Source organism: Rhinopithecus roxellana, chromosome 13 (genome assembly GCF_007565055.1).
Source record: "Rhinopithecus roxellana isolate Shanxi Qingling chromosome 13, ASM756505v1, whole genome shotgun sequence".
Classification (NCBI taxonomy): Eukaryota; Metazoa; Chordata; class Mammalia; order Primates; family Cercopithecidae; genus Rhinopithecus; species Rhinopithecus roxellana.
In genome coordinates this window covers 61,180,417-61,191,940 of record NC_044561.1, presented here as the reverse complement: position 1 = coordinate 61,191,940, position 11,524 = coordinate 61,180,417, and positions in this window count along the sequence as shown.

The window sequence follows — 11,524 nt, the reverse complement described above, 5'->3', positions numbered from 1 at the left end:
GCCATGTGGAGCATCCCAGCACCTCCCCTAAAAAGGGGAGTCACTTTGAAAACAGTCCAGTCAGCAGCCCCGCCTCCTCTGGTGCCCTCCTCCCTGTCCCCTCTTTTCATTCGCTAGCGGACTGGATACTCATTTGTGTAAAATGTGACAGCTTTGCTATTAAACTCTGGCAAGAAGTTGGATCCATTTGGTTTTCTCAAAGATAAATGTGTACGGGGATGCCAAGTTGTGTGGCCTTTCTCTTTCTGTGCTAAATTGCTTGATCATATGTATTGCTAGATGCAGGGCACAGCCACTATTTAAGATGGGTTGGTGAAGTGAGAGCCAAAACCTGCTCAGTGAATTATATAATGTGGCAGGTTTTTCCCCACCTAGGTTCTGCAAATAGATTATCTCCAAGCAGGTTGTTTGACGAAAACTGCCACAAGAGCAAATTGAAGGGAATATCTGAGGCATGGTTTTCGAAACTGATTTCACTCTCAGTGTTTGCAACTCCAGAGAAAATCGTCAACAAAAAGTAGACATTCTGAATTCTTGGGAATTTCCTGGAGGTAAATGAAATTTATGTATTTCTTTACAATCATCTATCGGTGATCTACGATATACATTAGAAGTAAAGTTCATTGGAAAAACCTGCATTTTTCATAACCTGACCTGCTCTTTCTTCAAACAGTCTAGCCAAGGACTGTGATAGCTAGTTTCCAGGAGAACTGGAGAGAAATTCATAGGAATTTAATGCATATCAAGTCCGTAGTATGAACCCTGCAAACGTTCTCATAATGAGCTTCCGTAGAATTCGTATTTTCTCATTATGTTGCTTTAAATGCATGAGAATTTGCTAAATAACATTATTTGTCTTATAGGAAGTAAAAATGTACCTCTAACTTCCTGATGTCTTTGGTTTCATAAGCCACGGGTACATTGTAAACATCTGTTGGACTGTTTTATTGGAAAAAGGAAGTCAATACTGATACAATAAGGACAAATCTTCCAGAATCAGAAATTTTAGCATTTGGAAAGACCTTAATGATTATTAAATGCACTCTACTCGTGACAGTAGGATTCTAGCTCCGTCTGGAGTCCCAGCTATTTGGGAGGCTGAGGTAGGAGTTTGACGCTGCAGTGAGCTATGATCCAGCCACTGCATTCCAGTTTTGGGGACATGCAAAATCCTGTCTCAAAAAGAAAAAAAAGAAGGAAAGAAATAGAATCCTAAAATAACCATAATAATGTCTATTCTATCACTTCCTTTTTCTTATATTCGCTTTAAAAACACAAATTTATTGCAGAACCATGGGCAGTTAATACATTTGGACCTTGTAGAGGCTATGGATTCTGTGGCTTTCACACTAGCTAATTATTCACAAAAACAGGCACTGCTGGGATTCTGAACGAAAAATGGAAAACTGATATGCCTCCAGGCAGTAGAGCTACAGCTCAGCCCTGGAAACCATGTCAAAGAGTATCACTGGGCATAGCCATGGTAGGAGAGCTGTCTTTCAGGGGCTCACAGTTCAGTGCAGAGAAAGAAATAAAATAATAATTCTGTGTATAAATGCTGTAATGGAAGGGCAAATCAAGTGTCATGGCTAGCATAGAAGATGAGAAATTCATTTGGAGGCATATTTGCAGGAATTCTCTAGCAGCAGAAAAGGTTGATGGTGGTGATCCCCATGGTTTCTCCAAATACCTGTAGAGCTAGGATCCTGAAGGGGATCTCCTTTCCCCTTTCATGCCACCCTAATCTCAGTTACTCATGCAGTCCAGAGCTACTGTAAACAGGTCCCTCTTTGGGAAAGAATATCAGTACATTACAACATAAGCACTAGATACAGATTCCTACATATCAGTAGGCCCAAATGTCTCTCATGCCTAAAAAGCTAGCAAGAATGAAGCCATTTTTTGTCAGGAAGGATCTTCATGGTATTAGTAATTCAGGAAGTCTAATAAAATATTATATAATATTATATAACTGTAATATATATAACTGTATATATACATATACATCCACTCTATCACTTCCTTTTACTATCAATAGTATTGCCAGGACATAGAAAAATAAATATTTGAAAGTTTAAAAGTAAAATCATTACTACATAACCACTTCAGCAATAAGCAGAAAGTTTTTCTTTTTTTTTTTTTTTCTGAGTAATGTTTGGTTATCACTTCCAGTAAGAGAAGTGATATATATATGTAATGTATATAACTGTAGTTATATATTATATATAAGCTATAACATATATAATATATAATTATATATAATATATAATACATAATATATAATAATATATAATACATAATAGCTTATATATAATATATAACTACAATAATAACTGTATCCTCAATGTGGTTGCACAGACTCCCTAACATACAGTTTCTTATCTTTAGGCTAGAATTATATCAGTTTAAGTTGGCCACACTCATTAACTAAGGCTGTTCAGCAGTTATTCTGGATGTTGTTTGACACATCAGGAAAATAAATTATTACAGGTTCTTTTTAGATCAATGTTTTTAAGGGGATTGGTTGACAAGAACAGCTTTTTTCGCTTGTGCCTCCGTCACTTCAAAACATCTGGATGGGTCATCACTAAGTTCGGAGATCAGAGTTTGAGTTGTCGTAAACATAAAATGTGAGTGGTACTAGACATAGACACACTCTTTGGAGAGCCCTGGTGGAAATCTCTCTTGGTTTCTTTTTTTAATTTTTTCCATACAGTATAGTAGGGGCTATAAATCAAAATTTTTCAACAAAATTGTATTTTGGAAAAATGTTACAAGGTTATTGGGAGTTGGGAGAAAGCAACAAAATATTCAATAATTTTATTAATGAAGGATTTTAAATTTTCCCTCTTGTGGATATGCGTAAGGTGTCATAGGAGACACATGGTTTTCCGATGACATATTTTAGTTCCAAATTAACCAAACAAAATCAGAAGTTTAAGAATTGTTTGCAAATCGATCCAGAAATTAAGGGTTCTTTCTAGGGCAAGCAAGAGAAGAGACTTTAGGGTTATGTGAGGAATTGTGTATGTCTGGAGCTGGGCCCCAGGTCAGCTCATACCAAACAAGATTATATGACTGGCAGTCAGGAGAAAAGTCCCCTACAGGTTAACGGTCTTTGTCCACTTGAAAAAAAAAAAGGTTCAAATGAGAACTTCAAACTGATCAGGCTAAGGAGCTCAGCCTCTATTCAACACCTAAAATGCATCACTCTCTTCAAGCCCCCAAATAGAAAGATGATCTCAGTAAAAGTGGCCACAAAGGAATCTCAGGAATAAGTTGATCACTGAATCTCCAGAGGCTCTGAAACATCAATAGAGAAACACTATTTGGAATCCAACATTTTCAAAAGTGGTATCAGGACTCTTAAGAGTATATTATGGAATCTATGTAATATCCCCAATATACCACAAACTCCTTCACTCTCCCCACTCAGTTTCAAATGTCTGCAATTCCCAGTGAGCATCTGCTTCATGTGCCCATTAATACATCTCAAGGAAAGACAGCCTAAATTCCAGCCACTGATCTGCACTCAGTGGCTCTTCACTTGGGCAACTCAATACAGTGGCTTCAGCCTAAGTCACAGCAGGCTTCATTCATTTGTGCTCCAGATTGAAAAGTGACAAATATGATCTTCAGAGGAGATTTGTTACAATGTTTAAAATTATTACAAATTTATATTAATAAATTCGAGATGTTTTCAGATTCCAACATTAACCAACCAATATTATTTATTCTATCATACTTTATTTAATGACAGTCAACGATTCTCCTGAGCACTATCAATAGTATTGCCAGGACATAGAAAAATAGATATTTGAAAGTTTAAAAGTAAAATCATTACTACACAACCACTTCAGCAATAAGCAGAAAGTTTTTCTTTTTCTTTTTTCTGAGTAATGTTTGGTTATCACTTCCAGTAAAAGAGCATTGAATCCAAGGTTTTCCCTCCCAATATTTTAGAGATGACACCTTGGCATCTGTGTGGGTGTGTAACTGGCTTAAATATAAGGATAAGCAGTTGGCCAGATTCCCCCGAGATTTACTTGTTCTTTTCAAAACATGTCTATGCTGTAGAATACATGACCTACCTCATTCAGGAGCCAGTTCCACCTTCCCCATAATCCCAGAAGGCAGTTTTTGCAGGGCTATCTAGGGGAATTTCATTGTTCATAATGATATCAGAAATATAACAAAGACTTATACATGATTTTCTGTAACTTGAAGTTAAAATTTTGTAACTATTCTGTTGCATGCTCTGATCATCCAGGTGATGAATTAAAAATATTTATAGAACTCCATTACTTGTAGTATATCCTGTCAGATCTAAAGAATCATATAAACATACGTGCATGTTTAACTATCAACTCAGTAAATTAAAATTTCTTTTTAATGCTTCTTTGTTAATTGAAAGTAATGAAATTTGTTTCTATTGTTGGCAATCTAGTGTAAGTCAATACTTTTTATTCTAATCACAGCTTAATTACAAAATCTGATCTTAATATATGTTAATACAACCAAACAAAATTGAGATAATCAAACAAAAACTGTGTAAGCTAAAGTCACCCTTGCCTCAAGGGTTTGATCTGAGTTATTAGATACATAATTGACTAACTCCTTATTGGGGGTGATATGTATTATGGTAAAATTATTTGGCTAGCAGAAATATTAATCTAAATTTTTCATTAATCTGATCTTGGGCAACTTTCCTCATCTGTTTGGTTTTCACTTTATAAATACAAAAAGAATAAACTGAAGAAGTTCTGTGTTTTCTGACTAAATGAGATTCTATTGCAGAAATACTGTTATTTCATAAACTTTCCAAATGTTAATCTTTGTTCCCCCCAGCCAGAATGTCATATGTTATTTGTACATATGCACTAATTTTCCAAATATCCATAGATGTTATGGTTCTAATGAAATGTAAATTTAATTGTAAAATGTCACTTAATTTATAAATCCTTTCCCATATATTCTGATCAATATTTACCAAAAGAACAATTGCTATTATGCGAGGTCTGAAAAAATACATATGTTAAAAATAGGGCTTCATACTCAAAGAAGTTGGAAATCGCTATGCTAGATAATTTCTACAGTCCTTTTCAGCTTTACAATTTATTTCACTAAAGTAAAAAAACTTAACATCTTCCATCTCTTTTTATTTTCTTCCCTTCCTCCCTCCCTCTCTCGTTCTCTTCTATTTTTTCCTATAAAATGACAATGGTTTGATTTATAACAAGTGACTATATCCTCATTTAATTTCCAAATTATCCAGAAAATGGGAGTCCTGAAAATTTTCTATGGTCCTTTGAGTAATAAATCAACATATCACAGATGCCACAAAAATGAAAAATCCAAATAAAGCAAAATAAAATTGAGGGCCAAGTTGAGTAAAAGATAATCCAACTAAGAGACCATAAAACTGTAAATGACTATTTGACAAAGCAAGATATTTTCTATAAAAGTGTTTCATTTTACTAAAAGGGAAAGAGTACAAAGGAAAGGAATAGCTAAAGACCTAAAAAATGTAAAATATTCCTTTGTGGCATTCATAAATATTAAATGTTTCTCCAAATATATCAAATGACTAGGAAACAATGGTGCCAAAGCCAGCCATAATAGTAATAAGCTGTATTATGTGAGATGACATACAAAGTTAGAGGGAATTTGAGGGAAAAAAACAAAGGTTTATTAAAAAAATCAATTTAAATATCCTTCTGGAGGTACATCTGTCACTCTGCTGCTCTTTCATACATTGTTTCTAAGCGTAAATAGCTCACATGACAAATGCCTGTGTATAATGCAGGACAGCAATATGGAAATTTTGGAAATAATAAGGAATACTCTGTCAGATAAGTCATAGATATCAGCATCCATAAAAGTTCCTTTATCCTCTAGATTACCTTTCTAAAAGGAAAAGTTATTATTTGTCTGCAATAAGGTATAAATATACTACATTCCAAAGAAACTCCTATAAAATAAATCTGAACAGAAAGGGAAAAACATAACAAAAGTTCTATTACTTGATCCTTCACAACAGAAAAAAAAAAAATTAACTGAGTGTGTCACAGTAAGAAATTGATGCTATAATATTTCTCTCCAAAGAATGGACACAAAAATTCATAAGGTAGCCTTAATTTTGAAGTGTTAAAGAACATCAGAGAACTATGAAGTCATCATGAATACCTTAGTCATGTACCTCCTGTCTTCTCAAATAGGTAAGAGTCATTTAATCTGGCACTAAAAAATCAGAAATAATGTTTTTGTTGTTTAAATACTTATGATGTTGAATAACATGACAATTATATATACATATTTCTTCTTACAAGACTAAAATAATCATAGTGGACTCAGGCCCATCTGTGCTGAGACTCATTTACTTGTTACTATAAAGACTTCTGGAAAAAATATTACTTATTGGGAATAAAATGGAGGATGAAGCTAGACCTACAGTCTTAATACTCTAATCAATTCCACCACCCATCCACAGCAATCCCTCCCTGAACTTTCACATAATCACATTGGTATGGTTTGGCTCTGTGTAATCACATTGGTATGGTTTGGCTCTGTGTCCCCACCGAAATCTCATCTTGAATTGTACTCCCATAATTCCCACATGTTATGGGAGGGACCCACTGGGAGAGAACTTGAATCACGGGAGCAGTTTCCCCATACTGTCCTCATGGTAGTGAATGAGTCTCATGAGATCTGATGGTTTTATCCAGGGGTTTCCTGTTTTGCATCTTTCTCATTATCTCTTGCCACCACCATGTAAGAAGTGCCATTCACCTCCCGCCATGATTCTGAGGCATCCCCAGCCTTGTGGAACTGTAAGTCCAATGAAACCTCTTTTTCTTCCCAGTCTCGGGTATGTCTTTATCAGCAGCATGAAAATGGACTAATATGCACACCAGTCTACATGGTTTATTCTAACATGTTAAGGACCACTAGAACTCTGGTGTCTATTCCAGACTCTGTATTGGTTTTCTCTAGCCCAAGTTAATAGTTCAGAGTGCTGAGAAGCTTTGGGACAATCATCAAGGAAGTGAAGATACTATCTCTCTGTCCTTGCCTCAATCTGCAGAAAGGCTTTCCCTGACTAATAATCTCAGTCCACCTCTGCTTATCCTCCCCCAGTTTTTTCTATGACGGCATCTATAATTTAACAAACATTCATTGAGCACGTATTGTACTTATTCTGTTAAAACTGTGGGCGTACTTACTTAATGTTTGTCCGTCTCTACTAGGTTGTAAGCTCTGAGCTAGTTTATTCTCCACCAGTAGGTGGTTTTATTCTCCACCTACTGTAAATAAACAGTATGTGGGAAATTTTTATGTTTATTCAATAAATAAACAGTAGGTGGGAAATTTGGGTTAATTTTAATTAACAAGTAGATGGAGAATACTTGCTATGTATTTGGTAAATATTTATCCAAAACTGAATCTCTGAATTAATGTTTTTTAATCTTCACCTGCATCCAGGTTTTAGAGATTTTTCCCCTTTCCTTTTCTACTCTCTAGAGTGACAAGGGTGGGAGAGAAGAGGGATGTATAATAAGAACTACAACCAACACAGGAAGAATATTCTACTTTCTTCCACACTTCCTTACTCCTGTGAAGGAGATGAAAGAAGGCTTTGGCAATTCTGAAAAGGCCTCCAATACTTTCCTTTCCTTTGCTAACACTCAAGGATGTCAGGCTTGCAAAGGGGAGGTTTTCAAGAGTCATCCACGTACCTTGCATTCTAGAATCTTAGGTTAATGTTTCCTTCCTATTCTGCAGAAGTCACTGAGCAGCCCTTACTTTAGCTATACGTAGTTTTTTCTGAGAGAGAGTGGAGATAAATGCAAAATTCAGATATATATTCCTAGATAGATAGTCTAAATTTTGCTTTTCTACTTCCACACTGCTACATGCTCCCACCAGTAACATCTTCCAAGAATATGGTAACCACACATCTTGTGTTGCCTGACAAAGTACTAATTTGCCCAGAACGGTGCAGTTCATACCCTGATATTTAACATGTGGTTGATTTTCACATCCTACATGAAGCTTATTTTTTAATTTCCACAAAAATAATTATTTTCTTGCTCTGATTTTTAAAATTCACAGCATATTTCTTCTCCAATAGTTAGCTGTATAAATTATGCCTCCTATGTGGACACACCAGTCTCCTATAGGAAAAATACTATACTGTAAAATATTCTGTATCCTCAATGCCTAACAGTGTCTTACATACTAGGAAGTCAATAATTGATTTTTTGACTTTTAAGATTTTTAAAAAGACCACAAATTAAACTGCGAAATAAAATTTTATCTATCTGAATGTTAATATAAGTACATTTTCATTGAGGATGTCTTAATGAAGAAGAAGTAGAAACTCTGTCATTTATTGTTCAAGTGGTTATCTGAAATTCATGTCAAAATTGTTGGGATTTAAAATATTTTACAAATTTTTAATCAAATTGCACAAAATTTTTTGAATTATGAAACTGCCTGCTCACTTTCTGAGCTGCACCATTATAATTTCTAGTGTGGTACTGAGGTCTCAAAACCTAAAAGACACAGAAAACACTGAAGTCCAGTGGCTATATAACCAGACTTCCTTCCAAAGAAACCTTAGAGATATTTTGTGAAACTCTTAGGATTCATAAAACACACTTTGAAAGTCAGAGTTTCAATCAATAAATAGCTATAATATCCTGAGCTAAGGGTCTAAATGCTCAAAAGCTGGAAAAAGTAATCAAAGCTTGATAGACGTGGTTTGGCTGTGTCCCTACCCAAGTCTCATCTTGAATTGTAGTTCCCATAATCCCCACGTGTTGTGGAAAGGACCTTGTGGGAGATAATTGAATCGTGGAGGTGGTTTTCCCCCACGCTAGTCTCATGATAGTTCATGATAGTAAGTAAGTTCTCACAAGTTCTAATGATTTTATAAGGGGCTTCCCTCTTCACTCGGCTTTCATGCTTCTCTTTCTGCTGCCCTGTGTAAAAGGACATGTGTGTTTCTCCTTTTGCCATGATTGTAAGTTTCCTGAGGCCTTCCCAGCCATATGGAGCTGTGAATCAATAAACCTCTTTCGCTTATAAATTACCCAGTCCTGGGCAGTTCTTTATACCAGCATGAGAATGTACTAATGCAAAGTTCATAGATGAAAAGACTTCTGAGATTCAAAAAAGAAAAAAAAAAAAAAAAAAAAAAAAAGGAGGACAATTGATTCATCTTAATAACCAACAGATGTAAATACACTGGACATTCTAAATCTATATGACGTGAAGGTAGAAAACTATTCATTTTGGAACATGGTAAGAGTTTCCATTCCTCCCTGGATTTATAAGAATTAAAAAGGAATACAATTTGGCTAAATATTTGTCTGTCTTTTCTCTCTCACCTTTAGTGTTCTGGTTTCCAATTGCTGTTCTAGGTTGTCATAGCAACCAAATGCTATTTTCAATAAGTTTTAGTAGAAAACCTGTTTGGAACACGTGATTTATTATAAGTGGAATGCATTCAGTTGGCTGCATGTGTGACAGATTCTTCTATTTTATAAGAAATTATATGATCACATTATCCTTGGTGACTACTACTTCTTAACTCTTTTATAACAAAATAACCCTTAAATTTTATAGACAATAACAGGAATTACTTCATTGCAGATATGCCTGTAGCCAATCCAAAGGGTTAACTGGGGTTTAGGTTTAGTCTCCTCCAGCCCAGTACAGACAATCTTCATAATCAACACATTGTTTTGTCTAAAATATAAATTTATCATATATTCAGTATTCTAATTTTTAAAATTTTTCTTCCAATGTTAATATGAATATACTTGCGGCAAATCTAGTGCAAAACTAGAAAAAAATGCTTGATGAGACCATCAGAAGGTCCTATTAAAAAAACATGTGCAGGCTTTTACATATTCTTCTGCTCTAAAGCTTTTAATTACACTCTGGACTACAGAACAAATGTTGGACTTCTTTGTTCCTCATTTGTGGCCCTTCAAATTCTGACCTTCTTTATCTTTTGTACTTCATGTCCGCATCTTGCTTTCATAAATCAGCCAGCATCACCGAGTGACTGTCTTATGTTTTCTTACCCCACTGGGCGCCTCTATAATTTTCTCCGCCTTTGCAATGCCTGGCTCTTATGTTATTACTCTCCTAAAATCGTCTCTTCTTTTCTCAAATAAGCTACATCAGGCCACTTTCTTTCTTTCCTTTTCCAGATGGATAAAACTTATTCATTTAGTACTTGAATAAAATCTGCCTTCTGGAACTGTTCATACTACTCAATTTTTCAAATTACTTAGCTGCTCACATGTACTTATTTTGCCTTCTCAACAAGAAGGTAAGTTCACCCAGAACAAGCACGATGTCTAGTACATCATTTACCAACTCAACACCAAAGTTGTCTATTTTATTTAATAAAGTTTCTTTGCAGAACCTTCACTGCAGAAGTTTTGTTCTACCTTGTTTTTTTTTTTTTTGAGGCAGAGTCTCGCTCTGTCGCCCAGGCTGGAGTGCAGTGGTGCTATCTCGGCTCACTGCAAGCTCCGCCTCCCGGGTTCCCACCATTCTCCTGCCTCAGCCTCCCGAGTAGCTGGGACTACAGGCTCCCACCACTGCGCCCGACTAATTTTTTATATTTTTAGTAGAAACGGGGTTTTGCCGTGTTAGCCAGGATGGTCTCAATCTCCTGACCTTGTGATCCTCCCGCCTCGGCCTCCCAAAGTGCTGGGATTACAGGCGTGAGCCACTGCGCCCGGCCTGTTCTACCCCCTTCTTATTTTCCAGTGACATGTGTAGATAACTCACTTTGTGCCTATACATCAGCAGCCATATGGGACCACTTCTCCTAATTAAAGGTAAAGGAGTGGACTGTTGACTGCATCCCCTTTTAGTTGCATTATCCTCTTTTACACCAGATACTGCGTAAGTGTTACAAAGAACCACTTCTTTCATGAGTTACCCATAAGAGATCTTAGCATACACTCAAAATATGCATAATGAAAGCTTTCAAGAGGACGGAAAAGGCAGGCAAAAAAACACGTACCAGAGAGAAACAGGTGTTTCTTTCTGGCTTAAACACCAGCTGTGCCATTTTGAGGCTTCAGGACCAGTAGAGGACAAGAAAATAGTCCACACTCTGCTTCCATTTCCTGCACACCTAAGGAAGTCACCCGATAACCTTCCAAGAGAGTTCCTGCCTCAGCAAGTAACGCTCTGTGGGGAATAGGCTACATTCATCTGGCAAACATCGCTTTCCACTCACAGAGGGAACTGTGATGGCAGTCACAGGGTAAAAGTAGAGCGTTCAAACGAGAAAACGTATTTGTTTTCACACCAAGTAGTATTTCTTGTCTTTCAGGTTAAAATAATAAGGTATGATTTGTTTTATTGCACTTATATTAATGTGCACAATTAACCAAGAAGCCTTGGACATGGTAAATTTCTTTCTTTATTCCAGCATTTTAACAAGTTAATGCTCTATTGATTCATTGTGTGAATAATATAATCTGGAATATCA